We start from the raw sequence: 21,968 nt of genomic DNA on the forward strand, positions 1-21,968 counted from the left end.
ACTGGATGATGCCACTGGAGTATCCCGGACAACTTGTGAAACCCGGCGTGCAGTAAAGCAAAGGGCCAAAGTGGAAGGGAACAGAGCCCGGACCTGAAGCCGAGACCGGTGCATACACTGTGTCATTGGGTCTCTCAGAGAGGGCACCATCTCCACCAGAAAGTAGACATCATCTCATTGAGACAGTTTTAGTGGGATGAAGTCATAATTTTAGAGGAACCAGAGAGTAGACGATGTTCCAGTGAGTCGCCTCACAGTAGACATCATCCCATTGAGCCATGAAAATGTGGACACAGCTACAGTGGTTCACCCAGGAGTGGGTGGCAGAATTATTGATGCACCAGTGAGTAAATACTATTCGAACTAGTCACCTGGGAGTGGAAATCACCCTAATGAGCCACAAGAAAGTGGACATTGTTTCACTGAGTTAACTTGGAGTATGCGGTGCAATAAAGCCCCCCCAAACACACTAGACTAATGTTGGCCACACTTGTAGATATCGAAAAGATTGGCTGTCAGTCTAATGTGTATGGCCGCATTGGAAAATTGATTTCCGGGGGAGATGTTAATTGAGCATGTCTGATTTCAGACTGCCAATTGTTTTTTTTTTTCCCAGAGATAACCCACCGCCAGAGACGGTTGGCGACGGCTTTATGGTGGAGAACAGAGGAATGCTTGGGAGAACATCCAAGTTTTCTGGATGAAACTGACAATTTTTTTATATGCTCGCTTGGACCTGGCCTTTGAAGGACTCTTCTTGCTACGTTCACCACCTACACTTATGTATCTTCCACAAGTGGAAGGAACATGCGGAGATGCCCCGGCTTCATACAATTTTGGGAATAAGAATTTGACATGCAAGAGAAGGATACGGACAACCTTTTTGTTACCCAGTAAGATGTCAGAGGAGTCTGGCAGCGACTCTGTGACAGAGAACACAACGCTCAGGTGAGCCAAATGTTTCTGTGAATGGGGTCCCTTGGATAGCAGTCCTGCAGTGACGTTGTCCAGGCTGGCATCAGTGGTCACGTTCCAACACTCCAATGACCCGTGATTGGCTGCAGCTAATTGGCACGTCAACAATGCAGACAAGTAATCGCTTTGAGCAATTTACCATGTGAACCTGTAATTTGATTTTTTTATTACATTGCATTTTGGAGTCTCTTAAAAAATCCTGAATGGCCCTTTTATTATAAGCATTGTATAGCGGTATTATTTATTTCATAACTAAAACTGCAATACACTGCTGCCACCGCCACCATCACAATACACGGTAAGAATAATATACTGTACAGTGCTCCATAAGGCCACCATATAGTGCTGAAATAATACCAATATATTGTGACCAAATAACAGCCTCATACATAATACTGCTAGACAATATCTAAATAAAACTGTTATGCTATTCAATTTATTATTCATAATGATTACAAGCCTCGGGTACCAGGAAAATATCGATACCCCTACGCAGGTAATGCACCCTGTGAAATCACACCCTGATTTCTTGTTAATGATATGTGTTTTTGTACTATTGTCTCATATTCCTCACCTGATATTTTTTAGGAATGTACAATTTTTCAGATTCCCTGAGAACTTGTAAGGCATCAACTTGTGATTCCCCCGTGTATAACTATTGTACTCCACAGCTGAGTACTTCACATGTGTCTGAGGAGGATCCTGTGGGCCGACAATACAGGCCGCACCCCTGTAATCCAGCAGTGAGGCGGAGTGCGAGGACTGACAAAAATCTCAGGACTGGAAAAGAGTTCATCAGATGAAGCTCAGACAGATCTCCACGTGGTCCTATAGTGTGACAGCGGAGTAAGCGCTCGGGTGCTGTATACCACATTTCATGATGTATAGTACGTGCCTATGTTTATTATGTATTTCATTAATTATGATATTTTTATTTTACTAGGCTCTGGCTTTTGTTTACCATCATGAATATGTAAAATTTATTTTTTTACTTACGTTTTTTGATTATTTTTATTATTCTTTTATTGATATATTTTTCTGCAAACATTTATCATTACGGTTATTCATGATAATAGTTTATATTACCAGTTTACGTCACATTGTTGTAGTTATTATTTCACATTTAGGAATGATATTTTATTATCATTTTAATATAAAGAAAACTATATATATATATATACAATTACGTTTTAGTATAATTGATTACAAGTGATATAATTGTTATTGCTTTTTTTTTAATTATACATTTAGTCAATATAATTTACTCTAACAAAATTGTATAAATATTTTATCTTTAATTAACATAGCAATAAAGTCTAGTAATAATAGATTTGTAATAATTCTGAATAATCAGAATGATATTTTTATTAGTTTTGTTATTATTATTGCGATTATTAATAAAATATAATAACTTAAATAATACATGCAATAATTTTAATATTATTATTACTGCAGTTTTTAATAGTATTACTATTATTAAATAATTGTAATTCAATTAATAATTCATTATTTTTATTTGAAGCTACAGTATATCTCTTGCATTTAGAGACTTTAGCTAACATTTTGCTATTATGCCACAATATCCAATAAATACTTTTTATAGCAGTCTTTATTCTGTTGTTCTCCTCAAATGGGACTGATGGTTACTTGTCAGAATACAGGCTGCTATAAAATTCATCTATGCTTTGCTGATGTAAAAGACATTATGTTGGGAAGGATATACAGTTTTCTTATAGCATCTTTAAAGTGGCTCCAAGGAGCAACTAAAAATCAATTGACCACCAAACTTTAGGTACTACAGAAGTTGAGTATGTCCATTTACTTAAGTTTGTAGGTGGCTCATGGACATAGACATGTGCTTCACTGACATCAGGCCACCTTTAAGTTGCCCATATACATTAGAGCAAAGCATGAACCCAGCCAGCTCTGTATATGGTGGTCTCCCAATTCTCAGATGATGTCGGGGGAGAGAAGGCTTGGGCATGTTTAGTTTCAATGCACAATCCTTTTGTTCCCGGGGAAGATGAACCACCACCAGCGATATATGGCAGTAGCTTATTCCTTTAGCACATGTGTGTGCAGCTGTAGGTGGGTGGAATATCTATCAGCCGAGACAGAGTTGGTTTAACACCTAAAGAAATTGTATGGGCATCTATAAGGCTGCCACATACATTAGATGAAAGACAGTAGAACCCGCCTATATCTGCATGATCGGCAAATGTGCATGAGACCTCCTGACTCTCCCCAACAGATGATGCTGAGGGAAAGAATGATCTGGCCCTTTGAATTTCCAATGGGGAACCTCTAGTATGGGCGGTACAGAAGTAAGATCCCTGTACACATTAGATTAATGTTGGACGAACCCACCAATATCGATGGGTTTGCCCAACTTTATATCAAGGGAGATAAGGATTCAACATGTCCAATTTCATACTTCAATCTTTGTGTTCTTCTTGAGATAAGCCACCACCAGAGGAGTCTGGCTCCTGTCCCACAGAGTGAGCTCTCCTGTCTATAAAGGAGTCGGGAGACAGAGAGAGTCATCGGCCGATTTTCTGAACCATCATTTGTCCGACATCCATCTGTTTAACTCAGTAACTGAGATTTTCTTTATTATCCTTGATCAAATAACGTGTGTTCCTCCTCTAGAAGACCGAAACCAGCCAGCTTTGTGATGTTAATTTAGGTTGACTCTCAGCTTACTGCTAAATTGTCCTTGGGAGAGGTTAATAAAGAGGTTCAGGATTAACGATTGTACCATTGTGAATTGTTAGGAGCCTTTTCCTGTAGATATCTTTTATACTGTGATGTTTATAATACTTCCACTGTTATCATGAGGTGCACATTGTTACTCAGTTGTTGTTGTTGTTATTAATATTATCCTTTATTTATATCGTATTAACGGCCACCATCAAAGAAGGAGAACCTGAGACTTCTCTGATGTCCTACCAGCAGAACTTCATCCATGTTCCTCACATCGTAATTCCCTTTTAGGTTCGGGTTAACATTACGCTCTAGTTTTCTGATACTATTATTGTACGTGGAGTTTTGGGCACATGGCCGCAATTATTTTTGAAGTGATGATTCAATAGAAAATTAGTGTTTTGGCTCAATACTTGATGAATGGTTCTGGAACGTTGCCTAATCATGTGGCATTTGCTAGACACGTACATTAGGAGTTATTACATGACACAACATATGTCACTCTACTCTCTCCACAATTATGACTGTCTGAACACCCAGGGTTTGTTCACATGAGGAGTCTTTGCAGCATTTTTTTCCTGAATGTTGGCAGGAAAAACGCTGCAGTTTGTTACGAGTCCAGGTGGTGGAACCTCTGTGCTTCGGTGCAAGGAGGGACCAGAGGGGCTTGACTAAGTGCCTACACGGCCTGATCAAGGTCGCACGGTGGCTCAATCGACTCCGTGAACCAGGGTGGGACCGGGCAGGTGGACCAGGTGCCACTTTGGGACCGACCTTGTATGAGAGCAGGTGACTCCCACGGGTCAGATGGCAGGAACTGACCGATACAGCGGATGAGCACGGCAGGAGGGCTGATGGGTGGACCGGGTAGATAAGCAGGCTGGTTCGGCAGATAGCCAGACGTGTGCTCCGGGTAGATGAGCAGGCGGGCACGGCAGGTAACTGGCAGGTGCTCCAGGTAGGCTGGCTGGCGGGCATGACAGGTAACAGGCAGGTGCTCCAGGTAAGCAGGCTGGTGGACACAGCAGGTTACGGACAGGTGCTTCAGGTAAGCAGGCTGGCGGGCACAACTGTAGACAGACTAGAGAACAGAACTGTTAGACAGGCTGGCGGACTGGACTGACAGAAGACTGGCAGGCAGGACTGACAAGCAGCAGGACCTGAGGGCTGGAGCTAGTGGAACAACAACCTTGCACAGGCACCTCCTGTAGGACGGCACACGCGGTCCCTTTAAGAGGGAGGGAGTGCACGCGCGCGCGCCCTAAGCACAGAGCCCGGGAAGCTGCGCGCAGAGCGTGCCACAGCAGCAGGGGAGCGGGAGGACGCCGGACCTGGACCGCGGCGGTGAGAGGAACGGCGTCTCTGCCCGGCTGGAGGCAGAGATGCCGATGCTACAGTACCCCCCCTTTACGCCCCCTCTTCTTCAGGCCCGCAAGAATTTTTTTAAGAAGATGAGGGGCATGAATGTTCTCCCTGGGTTCCCAAGACCTCTCCTCAGGGCCAAACCCCTTCCAATCCACAAGAAAAAAAGTCTTTCCTCTTACCCTCTTGGTGGCCAAAATGTTTTCTACCTCAAAGACGTCCTCAGCAGAGACTGGAACTGGAGCGGTACCTGGATTGTCAGAGAAAGAATTAAGGACAACAGGTTTGAGGAGGGATACATGAAAGGAGTTGGGAATCCGTAAGGTGACCGAGAGTTTCAGCTTGTAAGTCACGGGATTGATTTGGTTCAGAACCTCAAACGGACCGATGAACCGCGGACCCAACTTATAGGAAGGTATCTTGAGACGAACATATTTGGAGGAAAGCCAGACCTTGTCTCCCGGACGGAATTGAGGCGGATCCAGGCGTCTCTTATCAGCATGTTTCCTCATCTGTTCGGAGGACTGAAGAAGTGCAGATCTAGTGTCTTCCCAAATGGCTGAAAATTCGCTGACCAGAGACTCTGCGGCAGGATTGTCCACTGAAGAGGAGACGGGAAATGGAATCCGGGGGTGTTGACCGTAGACCACAAAGAACGGGGATTTGGAAGAGGACTCGCTTTCATGGTTATTATAGGAGAACTCGGCCCAGGGCAGGAGCTCAACCCAATCGTTATGATGAGCGTTGACAAAATGCCGAAGAAAGCTGGTAAGAACCTGGTTGATATGTTACACTTGACCAATGGACTGAAGATGATAAGCAGAGGAGAAATCCAAGGAGACATCCAGCAGTTTACACGTAGCGCTCCAGAAGCGTGTAGTGAACTGAACCCCGCGATCAGACACAATGTGGAGGGGTAGGCCGTGGAGACGAAAAATGTGATGAATGAAGTCCTTAGCCAGCACAAATGCAGACGGAAGACCAGGCAGAGGGATGAAGTGGGCCATTTTAGAAAAGTGGTCAGCGACCACCCAAATAAGAGTACAACCGGCAGAAACAGGGAGATCCGTAATAAAGTCCATTGCAGTGTGTTGCCACGGAGCGGAAGGCATGGGAAGAGGAAGAAGACAGCCGGATGGAAGGTGCCTGGGAACCTTGTTATGGGCACAGGAGGAACAAGCCGCAACGAAGTCCGCAACATCCTTGTGCAGGGAAGGCCACTAGTAATGTCGGGCGATGAGCAAAAAGGTCTTCTTCTGGCCAGCATGACCGGCCAGTTTGGATGAATGACCCCAGAGTAGAACCTTCTTACGATCCGGAACCGCTACAAAGGTCTTACCGGATGGAAGATGAGACAGGTCAAATAGGGCCACAGTCATTACTTTGGAGGGGTCGATGATATGTAGAGGTTCCTCCTCCTGTTCGGCACACAGGACTGAGCGGGATAGAGCGTCAGCTTTAAAGCTCTTGTCTGCCAGGCGGTAATGCAGAGTGAAGCAGAATCGGGCAAAGAAAAGAGACCACCTGGCCTGGAGTAGATTTAATCTTTGGGCGTTCTGCAAATATGCAAGGTTTTTGTGGTCAGTGTAGATGACCACCGGGTGCAGAGCCCCTTCCAGCAAGTAGCGCCACTCCTCCAGCGCTAATTTGATGGCCAGCAGCTCACGATCTCCTATGGATTAATTGCACTCAGACGAGGAGAAGAGCTTGGAGAAGAAGCCGCAAGTTACCATTCTCCCGGACGAGGACTTCTGGGTGAGCACCGCTCCGACTCCGGAGGAGGATGCATCAACCTCCAGGAATAACTGCTTGTTGCAATCCGGACAGTATAGCACAGGGGCAGAAGAGAAGGCTTATTTTAGGGAGACGAAGGCCTCTTCTGATTCGGAAGTCCATTCCCTGGGACTTGCTCCTTTATGGGTGAGCGCGGAGATGGGAGCAGTCCGGGAGGAGAAATGAGGAATGAAGAGGAGGTAATAATTTGCGAAGCCCAGGAATTGCTGAATCGCCTTCAACCCCTCCAGACGGGGCCACTTTAAGACAGAAGAGACCTTCTCGGGATCCATCCGCAGACTAGTCTCAGAGATAATATAGTCCAGGAACGGTAGAGAGGTCTGCTCAAAGAGGCATTTCTCGAACTTAGTGTATAGGCGATTCTGCCGGAGCCTTAGCAGAACCTGATGAACATCCCTCCGGTGTGAGGGCAGATCTGGAGAGAAGACCAAGATATCGTCCAGTTATACCACTACACAAGAATACAGAAGATCATGGAAGATGTCATTAACCAGCTCCTGGAAGACGGCTGGAGCATTACAGAGACCAAAGGGCATCACGCGGTACTCGTAGTGACCATCCCGGTTGTTGAATGCCGTCTTCCACTTGTCTCCCTGGCGCATCCGGATCAAATTATACGCCCCATGAAGATCGAGCTTAGTGAAGATCTTCGCACCTTTAAGGAGGTCGAACAGCTCCGAGATGAGAGGCAGGGGGTACTTATTTTTGATGGTAATCTGGTTAAGACCCCTGTAATTGATACAGGGACGTAGGGAGCCGTATTTCTTCTTGACGAAGAAGAATCCTGCACCAGCCGGAGAGGTGGATTTCTGGATAAATCCCCTAGCAAGATTCTCCTCTATGTACTCAGACATGGCCCGGGTATCAGCCAGCGACAAGGGGTAGATATGCCCGCGGGGAGGAGAAGCACCAGGTACCAGGTCGATGGGGCAATCATACGGCCTATGAGGTGATAGTGTCTCTACTTCCTTTTTGTCAAAGATGTCCGCATAGGACCAGTAGGGTGCCGACAGACCAGGTAGATTAGCCGGATTAGACGGGGGTCGAGCTGGATGAACCGGAACCAGACAGGACTCAATGCATTCCTGACCCCAACAGAGCACTTCACCAGATCTCCAATTCAGTATGGGCTCATGTCTTTGTAACCAGGGTAGACCAAGCAAGAGGGGGTGAGAGAGACCGGACAGCACATGAAAGGAGATCTTCTCCGAGTGCAGCATTCCCACCTGAAGGGTTACAGGCTCTGTGACGAGTAAGATGGTCTCCAGAGGAAGCCTCCTATCCACGGAGGCAACCTCCAACTGTTCAGCCTGGCGTACAGTAGGAATCTGAAACCGCTCCACAGCAGCCTGTTGAATGAGATTCCCAGCGACTCCAGAATCCAGATGAGCAATCTCGAAGAAGCGGGTCTCACCACTGGAAATAGAAACAAACAGAGTCAAGGACAGAGAGGATTTACTCTTGCCTAGGACGACCTCTCCGAGCGGTTCTAGACACTGGAGTTTCCCGGCCTCACCGGGCAGGAACGGATCAGATGCTCTTTACTGCCACAGTAGAAGCAACTCCCCTCGGCTCAGCTCGTCTCCTGGTGAGACTTGACCATCCTGGTTTGGTCAATTTGCATGGGCTCAGGCGAACATGCCCGGGGAATTGCTGGTTGCGAGGCTGGCTTTTGGAATACAGCGAGACGTGGAAATCTTCTCTCCCGGGTAGTCTCCTTAGCACGTTCCAGAAAACGGATGTCCATCCGGGTAGCTAATGACCAGGTCGTCCAGGGTGGAAGGGATGTCACGACCGGCTAGCTCATCCTTGATCTGTCCAGAAAGACCCTCACAGAAGGTGGACACCAGGGCCTCGTTGTTCCAGGCAAGCTCAGATGCGAGGGTTCGGAACTGTATGGCATACTGGCCCACTTAGAGACTCCCTTGGCGGAGACAGAGAAGTGAGGAGGCAGTAGAAGATTTTCGTCCGGGCTCATCGAAGACCTTCCAGAAGGCAGCAAGGAAAGCCGGAAGATCGGACACCAGGGGATCCCCTCTTTCCAACAGAGGGTTTAGCCATGCCAATGCCTCCCCGGTGAGGTGGGACATGATAAACACCACCTTGGCCCTGTCGGAGGGGAACTGAAGTGCCAGGAGTTCAAAGTGCAGCGTGCACTGATTTAAGAAGCCCCGAGATAAGACGGGGTCACCACCAAAACGTGGAGGCGCAGAGAGCCGGGGTCCAGAGCCATGTGCCATAGCGCCAGTAGGATGTAGTCCCTCCGGAGCGGGTACCGCTCGGCTAGAGACGGACACAGATGGGGTGGACAGGCGGGAGTTGACAGTCCGCAGATAGTACAGGATAGTCTCCTGTTGGGATCTCTGTCGTGAGACCTCCAGGTACAGGTCAGAGAGTGAAGGAGCCTGGGGGCCACCGGGTTCCATGGCCTGTGCAAAATGTTACGAGTACAGGTGGTGGAACCTCTGTGCTTCGGTGCAAGGAGGGACCAGAGGGGCGTGACTAAGTGCCTACACGACGTGACCAAGGTCGCACGGCGGCTCAATCGACTCCGTGAACCAGGGAGGGACTGGGCAGGTGGACCAGGTGCCACTCTGGGACCGGCCTTGTGTGAGAGCAGGTGACTCCCACGGGTCAGATGGCAGGAACTGACCGGTACAGCGGATGAGCACGGCAGGAAGGCTGACGGGTGGACCGGGTGGATAAGCAGGCTGGTTCGGCAGATAGCCAGACGGGTGCTCCGGGTAGATGAGCAGGCGGGCACGGTAGGTAACTGGCAGGTGCTCCAGGTAGGCTGGCTGGCGGGCACGACAGGTAACAGGCAGGTGCTCCAGGTAAGAAGGCTGGCGGACACGGCAGGTTACGGACAGGTGCTCCAGGTAACCAGGCTGGCGGGCACAACTGTAGACAGACTGGAGAACAGAACTGTTAGACAGGCTGGCGGGCTGGACTGACAGAAGACTGGCAGGCTGGACTGACAGGCAGCGGGACCTGAGGGCTGGAGCAAGTGTTTAGCACACGGAACAACAACCTTGCACAGGCACCTCCATATTGGAGGAGGTGCCTAATATAGAGGAAGTCCTCCGGCCATTGGCCGGGGACTCTATAGGACAGCGCGCGCTGCCCCTTTAAGAGGGAGGGAGCGCGCCCTAAGCACAGAGCCCGGGAAGCTGCGCGCTGAGTGTGCCACAGCAGCAGGGGAGCTGGAGGACGCCGGACCTGGACCGCGGCGGTGAGGGGAATGGCGTCTCTGCCCGGCTGGAGGCAGAGACGCCGATGCTACACAGTTTTTGCTGCGTTTTTACTTACATTTTTTTCCTATTCATTAGAATATGTGCAAAACATACTGAAAGAATTGACATGTTGCAGATTTAAAAAAATGCCCAGAAACTCAAAAAAACGCAAGGAAAAAACAAGCGGGTGCATGACATTTTTTAAATTTCTTTCACTTTGCTGGTACTGTAAAACACAGCGTTTTTGCCACAGCAAAAAATGCAGCAAAATAAGCGCTGTAAAAATGGCACGTGTGAACATTGGAGTATCAAAAGAGGTAATTCCTAAATAAGCCAGTATTGTCTGTTTGCCTGTACCTGTTACTTTCGGTCTATGACATCTCTCCATGCTGTCTCTTCGGTGCCACTATTTAACTCTCTTGAGGACTCTCTCTCTGTTTATTCTGTGACAGTACCAAAATGAGGTTATAGAAGTTTTAACAATTTTACTAATGCTTGGACTGTGATTTTTTGATATCTGCATAGTCCACCCATGCCATTAATGAAATGGCTTACGGGTTCAGTAGGTTGTCTTCTTTGAAAAAAACACTTTTCATGAGTTCCTTACTACAGGAAAGATGGTCTATTAATCATTGCCCATTAAAGATGATGTTCATTATTGACACCAGAGAACTGTTGAAAACAAGATACTCTCTGCACTGTACTAAAAGAAGTTCTCAATTGGGGCGAATCGTCATTATTATTTAGGGCATAGTGGTTATCGAAAGTAGTGACAGATAGCTTCTGTTCCCATATAAAAGAATATGGCTCAGATGATATGGCCTTGAGTGGTCCAGGTGGAAATCTCTTGGGTATCTTGGGCAATATTCAACAGTGTGGCCTCTCTGTGAATGTGATGTCTCAAAAACAAAGATGTAACGGAGATATCTCACCATGTTCTATTGACTTTATCCACTGACTCTAACCATCTGTCTCACTCTCCAGCTATGGCCATAGATATTGAGATGTCTCAACAACACTAATGGCTCTTTCTAAATCAGTCCACATTTTATAATAGGGGCACCATGTTGTGCCTCTCATTCTGATCTTCCATATATAATGGGGCTAAGATGATAACTTAAAGAAGTTTTCTGAGATCCATGTCAAAATCTAAAAATCTCCAACATGTCCTTTGGCAAAATGGGTCAGAAGAGAGATTTGACGGGCCCTGAAAAGTCCAAAATTGTGAGATGTCTTGCAGAGGGATGCAGCAGTCTTGAAATTTCCAAACTTTTGAAGCGTAATCACCGAACAATCAAGAGTTTCATGGCAAATAACCAACAGGGTCGCAAGAAGCATGTTGGCCAAAAAAAGGCGCAAAATAACTGCCCATGAATTAAGGAAAATCAAGCGTGAAGCTGCCAAGATGCCATTCGCCACCAGTTTTGCCATATATCAGAGCTGCAACGTTACTGGAGTATCAAAAAGGACAAGGTGTGCGATACTCAGGGACATGGCCAAGGTAAGGAAGGCTGAAAAACGACCACCTTTGAACAAGAAACATAAGATAAAACGTCAAGAATGGGCCAAGAAATATCTTAAGACTGATTTTTCAAAGGTTTTATGGACTGATGAAATGAGAGTAACTCTTGATGGGCCAGATGGATGGGCCAGAGGCTGGATCAGTAAAGGGCAGAGAGCTCCACTCCGACTCAGACGCCAGCATGGTGGAGGTGGGGTACTGGTATGGGCTGGTGTCATCAAAGATGAACTTGTGGGACCTTTTCGGGTTGAGGATGGAGTGAAGCTCAACTCCCAGACCTGCTGCCAGTTTCTGGAAGACAATTTCTTCAAGCAGTGGTACAGGAAGAAGTCGGTATCGTTCAAGAAAAACATGATTTTCATGCAGGACAATGCTCCATCACATGCATCCAACTACTCCACAGCGTGACTGGACAGTAAAGGTCTAAAAGAAGAAAAAATAATGACATGGCCCCCTTGTTCACCTGATCTGAACCCCATAGAGAACCTGTGGTCCATCATAAAATGTGAGATCTACAGGGAGGGAAAACAGTACACCTCTGGAAACAGTGTCTGGGAGGCTGTAGTGGCTGCTGCACGCAATGTTGATCGAAAACAGATCAAGCAACTGACAAGAATCTATGGATGGAAGGCTGTTGAGTGTCATCATAAAGAAAGGTGGCTATATTGATCACTAATTGTTTTGGTTTTGGTTTTTGCATGTCAGAAATGTTTATTTCTAAATTTTGTGCACTGATATTGGTTTACCTGGTGAAAATAAACAAGTGAGATGGGATTATATTTGGTTTTTATTAAGTTGCTTAATAATTCTGCACAGTAATATTTACCTGCACAAACAGATATCCTGCTAAGATAGCCAAATCTAAAAAAAAATCCACTCCAACTTCCAAAAATATTAAGCTTGGATATTTATGAGTCTTTTGGGTTGATTGAGAACATAGTTGTTGATCAATAATAAAAATAATACTCTAAAATACAACTTGCCTAATAATTCTGCACACAGTGTACATTACTCCTCTCTTCTCTTTATACAGCCCCCATCCTGCGTCACATCACTCCTCTTATCCACCTCAATACACAGCCCCATCCTGCAGCGCAGCATATCACTCCTCTTGGCCTCCCTATATACAGCCATTTCCTGCAGTAAATTGCTCCTCTCTGCCCCACTACATACAGCATCCTCCTGCAATATGTCACTTCTCTCAGGCCTCTCTGTATACAGCCTCTTCCTGCAGTATATCGTTCCTCTCAGCCCTCTCTCACCTCTCAGCCCTCTCTCACCTCTTAGCTTTCATATATAGTCTCCTCCTGCAATATATATCGCACCTCTCAACCCTCTCTGTATACAGCTTCTTCCTTCAATGTATCATCCCTCTCAACCCTCTGTGTATACAGCTTCTTCCTTCAGTGTATCATTCCTCTCAACCCTCTCTATATTCAGTCTTCTCCTACTGTACATTGCTCTTCTTAGTCTCTACAGTACATTGCTCCTCTCAGCCCTCTCTTTATACAATCTCCTTCTTGCAGCACATTATCTCCACTCTGTCTCAGCTATACAGCCCCATGGTGCAGCATATTGCCTTATTTCAGTGTGAGGAGTGCAATCCCCATTCCTGCACTCAGTACCTGTCTGATAGGCAGAGATAATCAGGAGCTCCAAGCACAACAGAAGAGGGAGCAAGGATCGCTTCTGCTCAATCATTTGAGGGAGCGAGGATTGCTTCTGCTCAATCATTTATGTATAATCGCCACACATGAGCAGACCACAGAAGATGCACACACTACATTAGATAGGGATAGAATTTTTAATATAAGTGAATTACAAATCTGTTTATATTGCTTATGGACAATTAATAAAATATCTTATCTTAAACAATCCTTTAAAGATATCCATAGCCACGACCATACTGCCTTTCTACTCACATAACTTTTTTTCAATTTGCCTAAAAACATAATAGTCCACCTCAATCTTAAAGGAGTTCTGTTGAGAAACAAATTTGTTGTTCTGCCCATCCATGGTCTATGTCTAATGTATTGTAAAAGCAAGTCGTAATCACAAAGTCCCCCCTATGGGGAGATGATTAAATCATGGGGCCACATAGTTCTAATTCTCACCCCCCCCCCCCAGAGTGAATTCTTCAATGGTCACGGGCCTCCATACAGTATAATGGCCCCCACACAGTATGATGGCCCCAACACAACTCTCCACACTGTATAATGCCAGCCACTAGCCCTTTAAACAGTATAATGGCCACCACACAGCCCTCCAAACAGCATAATGTCCACCCCCCAAAGTCCTCCACACAGTATGATGGACCCCACATAGCTCTGCAAACAGTATAGTGGACCCCACATAGTCCTCCAAACAGTATAATGACCCCCGCAAACCCATCCAAAACAGAATAATGGCCCCCACATAGACCTGAAAACAGTATAATGCCCCACTACATAGCCCTGCATACAGTATAATGGCCCCCACCCCCATCCACACAGTATGATGGCCCCAACACAACCCTACACACTGTATAATGGCCCCCCATTAGCCCTCCAAACAGAATAGTGGCCCCCCCACATAGACCTGCAAGCATTATCATGGCCACCACATAAACCAGAAACCAGTATAATTGCCCCCCACATAGACCTGCAAACAGTATAATGGCCCCCACACAGACCCTCCAAATATTATAATGGGCTCCACAGAGCCCTCCAAATATTATAATGGCCCCCACATAGCCCTCCAAGTAGTAAAATGGCCCCCACATATCCTTCCATATACTATAATAGCCCTCCATACAGTATAATGGGCCCAACATAGCCTTCCATACAGTATAATGCGCCCCACATAGCCTTCTATACACTATAAAGGGCCCCACATAGTAGTCCATACAGTATAATGGGACTTACATAGTCCTCCATACAACATAACAGACCACAGAATGTCCCCATCGATTGAAAAACATAAATAAGTACTCACCTTTCCACATTCCCTTGCTGCTTTGGTTTCCATAGTGTGTGTTCTGAAGCTCTTCACTGCTCAGCTCAGCGAAGTAGTGACACCATCGAATCCACTGCAGTGAGACGTCAGACGCAGAGGGCAAATGATGGAGGAGGGAGCAGATGGCCCCTTCTTCCATCACTGCTTTTAACTGGTCCTCAAACAAGGATCAGTTCTTCTACTGTAATTTTGTTAGCTCTAGAGGTGTCACACACTAGTGGCATCCCCTGATTCCTTGTTTAGCGTACTGGTCTTGTCCTCGGTTCTCCTTTGTCAACTCTCCCTGAATGTCTAGGAGCCTCCAGAAAGAATAGGGGAGATCTTCCGGAGATGATGGCAAATATCCAGGTCACCAACTAACCCCCCATAATCCTCACCAGAAATAAGTGTTTCCAGAAGGTTTACTGTGCCTGATGCTGTGATGTTCCACCTTGAAAGAGAGCCCATGTCCACGGGTGTAGAGGGGCATCAAAAAGGAGCACAGCTGTGTCCGACACAAACCATATCGCCTCCAAATAGTCAACTTGAAGAGTTGGCCAAGAGTCTTAAAAGATGGGTATTCTCATCTAAAGCATTTATAGCATATCCACTGATATCCTATGCCTGGTAGGTATAGTTTCATTTATATGACTGGATTTGGGACAGACTAAATCATTAGGGAAAGCACTTCAGCTGAGAATCTGTGAACAGGGCTCACCAGTCTTTCATTCTTTATTATGATGAAGGGTCTAGAGGACTTTCCTACTGGAGCCTCCCTTTAAAGTCTGTAGTTATATAATGTACCAAACTCTAATCTGCAGTAATTTCAGGTGCAGCTTTGGCAAATTCTTCAAGGCAATACTCACAAGTGAAAACAACTTGAAAGGATTTTTGTGGTATTATTCAGATTTTTTTTAGATGGTGCCAAACCATACAAAGAGAGTCAGTGTTTGCTCTTAGAAACTGGGCTGTCATAACAGGGAAATACTGGTCAAAATCAGTGACTTTTGCATAGTTTTCATTCTCTAGTTAGCCCATAACTAGTGTTCTGCTGCTGTGATACCACAATTTCCTCCGGGATAAATAAAGTATATCTTATCTTATCTTATCTTATCTTATAAAGTATGTTTTAATTAGTAGACCTTGTAATAATAATACAATCCACAGTTCTATGTGTTAAAAAATGTTCCTGTGCTGATACAATCTTATAAATGTGCCCCTGCTATGCACTGTCTTATTTGCTGTGTCCGACCATGCAGGAACATGCTCGACGCATACTACAGCTCCTCGTCAGGAGATGAAGTATAAGTCACTTATGATAAGTTATTATGCAGATGTCAACGTACTGGCTTGCAGCTGTTTTTCTGAGGTAATACATTTTCCTGTCTATTTTATCACAGGAGCGAGTGTTTCTGCCTTGTCTCCAGCCCTCTGTACTCATCAAAAATCAAGTCAGTGACATAAGAACTCCAGCGGCCGCTGAGCTTGTATGTCATTGTCTTGATTTAAGATGAGCTCAGAGGGTTGGAGACATGGCAGAGACACGCATTCCTTTGATAAAACAGGCAGGGAAATGTGTTACCTCAGTAAGAAGCAGCTGTGAGCCCCTGCTGTGACGTCTGTATACTCACTTATCATAAGTGACTTATGCTTCCTCTCTTTCCCAGTAGCTGTGATCATGTTTCTGCATGGTCAGGCACAGCAAATAAGATACATAGTACTTAGATACAAATAAGTACATAGCAGGGGCACATTCATATTTAGAAGATTATCTTGGCACAGGAACAATTTTTATAAACACAACCAATTGTTGACCTTACCATACTTTTCGGACTATATGCACTTTTTTCCTCCAAAATTTTGGAGGAAAGTGGGGGGTGCGTCTTATAGTCCGAATGTGGCTGAGGCTGTGGGTGGTGGGGGGAGCAGTAGTGGCAAAGGAGCAGGGCACAGGAGGCAGGAGCCGCCTTCTGCAGCCAACACTGTGCCCGCTGCTAAAGAAAATTAATATTCACTGCTCCCCACGTCCATGGGCGTGGGGAGTAGTGAATATTCATTCTCCTTAATAGCGCACACAGTGTCAGCAGCAGCCGCCGCTCCTGCAGCGGTTCGGCAATCACGTGTGCCCGCTATTAAAGAGCATGGATATTCACTACTCCCCACTCCCATGGGCGCAGTAGCGGGCACATGTGATCGCCGAGCCGCTGCAGGAGCCACGGCTGTGGCTGACACTATGCGCGCTATTAAGGAGAATGAATCGTCACTGCTCCCCACGTCCATAGTCCCAGCGTGGGGAGCAGTGAATATTCCGGCAGCTGATCTCAGCGTGTGAGGGTGCATGGCAGTGATGTTATGTACTGCTCACACGGTGAGATCAGCTGCTGGCAGCAGAGCAGGACGCAGCGCTGGAGCAGAGGGAAGGACAGTGATTAGAATTGTTTAATTTTTGTGTGTGCATGGGGATGGGGGTGCCATTCATAACAGGATCGGGTCCCGTGCATACCAGGATGGGGGTGCCATGCATACCAGTATGGGGGTGCTATACATACCAAGATGGAGGTGCCATGCATACCAGGATGGGGGTGCCATGCATACCAGGATGGGGGTGCCATGCATACCAGGATGGGGGTGCCGTGCATACAAGGATGGGAGTGCCATGCATACCCGGATGGGAGTGCCATGCATAGCAGGATGAGGGGAACATGCATACCAGGATGGGGATGTGTGTGCCATGCATACCAGGATGGGGGTGCCATGCATACCAGGATGGGGATGAGGGTGTCATGCATACCAGGATGGAGGATAATGTATACCAGAATGGGGATGGGAACCACGTATAACAGGAAGGAGGGGGCCATCTGTACCAGGATGGGGGCATATATATATCAGGATGGGGGATATAGATACAGAATTGGGGCATATTACCCCTATAACAGTGTCAGCAGCAGACCCCCTCCCCCATAAGGGTATGTACACACGGGTCAGGAGCAGCTGCGTGTTTGAAGCTGCATGTTATGCAGCGTCAAACCCGCAGTGGCCAGATGTTACAGCATAGTGGATGGGATTTCTAGAAATCCCATGTCCACTATGCGTCTCTGGGCACCTGCTGCTCACCCGCGGAAACTGACATGCGGCGTGGGGTGGTCTTTCAGATCCGCAGCATGTCAATTTCTCTTGCGGGTTCGCATGTGGACAATGTTTAAAGGCCATGAATATTCACCACTCCCATGGGTGTGGTGAATATTCATGGCCTCTAATAGCGGGCACACTGACAGCCGTGCGCAGCAGGAGCCGCGCTGCAGCTAAAGTGTGTGGTCTATTAGGGAGAATGAATGGTCATTGCTCCCCACGCACGCAGTCCCGGCGTGGGGAGCAGTGACTATTCCGGCACAGAGCGTGACACAGGAGAGAGAGGAGGAGAGAGGAGGTGAGTATGAGTGTTTATTTTTTTTCTGTGCAGCGTGACGGGGATCAGGAGGTGCCAAGCATACCAGGATGAGGGGGTCATACATACAGGGATGAAGGGGGACATGCATTCCAGGATGAGGAGGCCATGCATACAGGGATGAGGCATGAGGGGGGGCATACATAAATGGATGAGGCATGAGGGGGGCCATACATACAGGGATGAAGGGGGCCATGCATACAAGGATGAAGGAGGCCATACATAGAGGGATGAAGGGGGCTAAACATACAGGGATGAAGGGGGCCATGCATACCAGGATGAGGGGGGCTATACATACAGGGATGAAGGGGGCCATACATACCAGGATGAGGAGGCCATACATAGAGGGATGAAGGTGCCATACATACCAGGATGGGTGTAAGGGGGCCATACATAACATGATGAAGGGTGCCATACATACCAGGAAGAGGGATGAGGGGGCCATGCATACCAGGATGGAGGATTGTGGTGCCATGCATATCAGGATGGGGATGAGGGCCACGTATAACAGGAAGGAGGGGGCCATATATACCAGGATGGGGGATATTAACAGAATTAGGGGACATTACCCCTATAACAGTGTCAGCAGCAGACCCCCTCCCCCTTAACAGGGCATCATGACCACATTTTTTGCTTAAATTTTTTTTTCTATTATCTTCCTCTAAAACCTAGGTGCGTCTTTTGGTCCGGTGCGTCTTATAGTCCGAAAAATACAGTAATTAAAATGTACGTTGCTCATAGGACATTGCTCCCTTTAAGACTCTTTAAGAAATTACTTTTTTGCCTAATCGGAAGCCTCAATATATGTTTAGGCTAGTGCTAACCTAGGTAATAGCCACTAGGAGTCATAGAGTTAGATCTTATTCAATCCTTTCGATAAAAGTGAGGATGGAAGTGCCTTATGCCCCTTCTCTCATTTAATATGACTGTATGGGCTTATGGGACCATATGTTCATGGTAAAAGCCTTTGCTTAATAAGACCCTTATTATAATATAAGCAAATGTATAGCTGCGGTGTGGGACCACTATGTTATTTTCCCCAGGCGCTGGGGAGGAAACCAATGAGCCACTTTCCTTCAGCTTGGACATTTACCTACAAGGCTAGGGCAGACAACTGAAACCTTATCCTGGGTGAAAGGGACCCTGCATTTTGGGGTGGCTTGGGGTAAAGGAAGGCTTCACTTGGCAGGCAGACTTACGCAGAGATTTGTGCACTGAATTATAAGTCATCCTACAACTGACCACTCCACAATCCGTTTGACTTTGGATCCCTGTAAAAACTTTAAAGGATTTTCCAATTGGATAAAATTATAAACTTTTAGAAGTTGGTTTACAAATATCCAGATTTTTTATCATGGGTACTTGCTATATATTTTGTTTGTATTTCGAGCAGTAATATCGTCTATAGGGATGCGTTACAGTGCTAAACCCATCAGGAATCTGGAGCTGGCACAGTAATACGTGAGTAAACCAAATACTTCCGTCCTGTCTGTAAGCTCAGTTCAGGTCATCTACACTAGACAAGGATCTGGAGATTATTACATTTACCCGGATACGGGTCAGTGGCCTCCGCCTGGGCAGCTTTTGCTTCATACATATAATAGAGTGTGGCTTCCACTTCATGTTTGTACGTACATTATTTCTCCAGGAATGTGAGCTCCATTCTTTCTGAGCAAAGCAATGTGGGGTCAAGAGTGTTAGTATAAAGAAAATACCAGGAAACTGCTTAAATATTAATTCCTCATTATAATGAGGATGAGGATAATTGGATGTTGCAGGAATACAAAGCCAAAAAAGCCAAAAAGCCAATATTCTGCTTTTCTTTATGTGACAATAATTTATATTGTGTGGTATAGGGAAAATATATATTCTTGTACCGTGTTAGCCAGTAGATAGAAAAATATTTAGATTTGAGAGTCCTCAGTGGTTGATACCTTTTAATGGCTAACTGAAAAGATGGTAACAAATTGCAAGCTTTCGAGACTACTCAGGTCTCTTCATCAGGCATAGATACTATGCCTGATGAAGAGACCTGAGTAGTCTTGAAAGCTTGCAACTTGTTACCATCTTTTCAGTTAGCCATTAAAAGGTATCAACCACTGAGGACTCTCAAATCTAAATATTTTTCTATTGTGTGGTAGTAATAGCATTAAACTAATCCCAAGTGTTGTGTGTGAAGGGAGCTTGCTGATTTCAGTAGCTAAGCCAACCCTCTTCTATACCTTGACATCAGCTATGATTGAACTTGCGTTAATGATTCAATTAACAATTGTGTCCTAATAGAAGTGCCAGACCCAGTGCTGGGTCCCTCAAGCTCCACTCCCAGTTTGGGTTTGACACCTGGCAGAATTTCATATGTTGGAGTGTAACCAGTGCTGTGGTGAAGGGGGCTGGCCGAGTCTTTCAAAAGCTAAATTAGGCCTGTTCACTGTCTGAGTGGGTGGTTGGCTTAACTACTGGAAAAAAATAGTCATCCAGCCTTTCCTAGTAAGAATGCTATTTTCTAATTATTGTCCTATAAATGAGTAAAATGCCTCTGATCAGATCATATATGCCTTTCGGGCCTAAGAATCATTGTTGTCAGCAGCATATATATATATAGTCTTGTTAGCTAAGGAGATGGACATACTTCTCCCATAATGTGTACAATGACATGCGTTATTAGTGGTGGAGTTGTAGTTTTACCGACAGTAGGGAGAGTTAGGGTTAATAGTTGGGACTAGCCCAGAGTGGGAATGGCTAAAGTGAAGAGACAGAGACAGTTTCCTGTCAGGAAATCAGATAGGGCTCAGCGCACACTAGAAGCAGACCTATGGTCTAACCAGAGAGCCGCATGAAGTGGGTGTCCCTGACGTGAGAGGAGACCGAGGCAGTGGATTGCGTGATCCTGAGCAGAGAAAGGAAAAGCGATAGAAGGACAGAGTGATGCACTGGAGATGGGTCCTGGGACAGGACGTCTAGGAGTATGGCCCCAAATTTCCGAGATAGAGAGATAACGGGCCAGGGCGGAACAGGGAACGTGAGACGAAGAGTGCCCTGGGTGGTAATTCCAAGGTGTCAGCAGCTGAGAAGCTAAGTAATGGCCATAGTGGCAAAAGTAGCTCCCCTAATGGGAAAAGGACGAGGAACCGCGGGTTAAAGTACAGGACTCTCACTTACTGGACTGTGGTGCTGCTATTGGGGGCCTAGGGAAGCTTCCAAAGTACTGTGCTGGGTTATGGTGAAGGTATAACCGCTAGCTGAGGCAGAAACCAACAAGCCTAGAGAAAGGAAGAGAAAATGTGTGTGAAGATGCTCTATGTTCTAAAGGAAACGTTCATGAAGTTATGCACCCACTGTCTATTGTACATAATTCCCACCAAGTTAATGTTTAATAAAAGACTCCTTATTTTTGACTGGTTGTCTCCCTTATTGAACTACCTAACATCTGGTTCTGACCAACCGAAGTCATCGATATCATGCGGTCTGCAAGGGCGTAGCACCCCATAGACGAAGCACACACACCCAGCCAGGACCCCCATCTTCATGTATCGTGCAGAGGAGTGAAGAACGAGTACCTCGTCCACGGCTACTGCCCCGCACCACGTTACATGTTCATAAGGATCACACCCCTTTGGCTAACAAATCTAGATTTATAGGAAAGGAAAAAGGAGCCATATCTCAGGAACAGAGAGATGCAGGAACACAAATAAAAAAAAATGCCAGATTCAAGAGGGCAGCGGTATTTAGACCAGATAAAGCAAATACATATTATTGGCAAGTGTCAGGTCTTCTTTAAGGGAAACTGGTAAAAAAAATCAGAATTCCCCATGTTTCGACTAATATTTTACATCATAAGATATCTGCAAGAATTTCCAAAGCAAAAGTCGATTCATAAAGTGGATCTCCATCATCCAGTGCAATCTGCAGTTGTCACCTAGACACGTTCTTTCCTCTTTCTGTCACTTGTAAATGTCTTCCT

At 46.1% G+C, this 21,968-nt stretch overlaps 1 protein-coding gene across 2 annotated transcripts in view; it reads left to right on the forward strand.

The window, feature by feature from the left end:
• The first annotated feature begins 1,657 nt into the window (after positions 1–1,657).
• RNF222 (ring finger protein 222) overlaps positions 1,658–21,968 on the forward strand; it is a 30,264-nt gene continuing 9,953 nt past the window's right edge. Inside the window, exon 1 of one of the 2 annotated variants that reach the window (XM_073682491.1) lies at positions 1,658–1,862. The gene's annotated coding sequence lies outside the window, so the exon portion shown is untranslated. The remainder of the gene's footprint in view (positions 1,863–21,968) is intronic. The other variant, XM_073682492.1, reaches the window with a different exon arrangement.

Source organism: Phyllobates terribilis, unplaced genomic scaffold (genome assembly GCF_046119375.1).
Source record: "Phyllobates terribilis strain yellow unplaced genomic scaffold, ASM4611937v1 Scaffold_5__5_contigs__length_657084704, whole genome shotgun sequence".
Lineage (NCBI taxonomy): Eukaryota > Metazoa > Chordata > Amphibia > Anura > Dendrobatidae > Phyllobates > Phyllobates terribilis.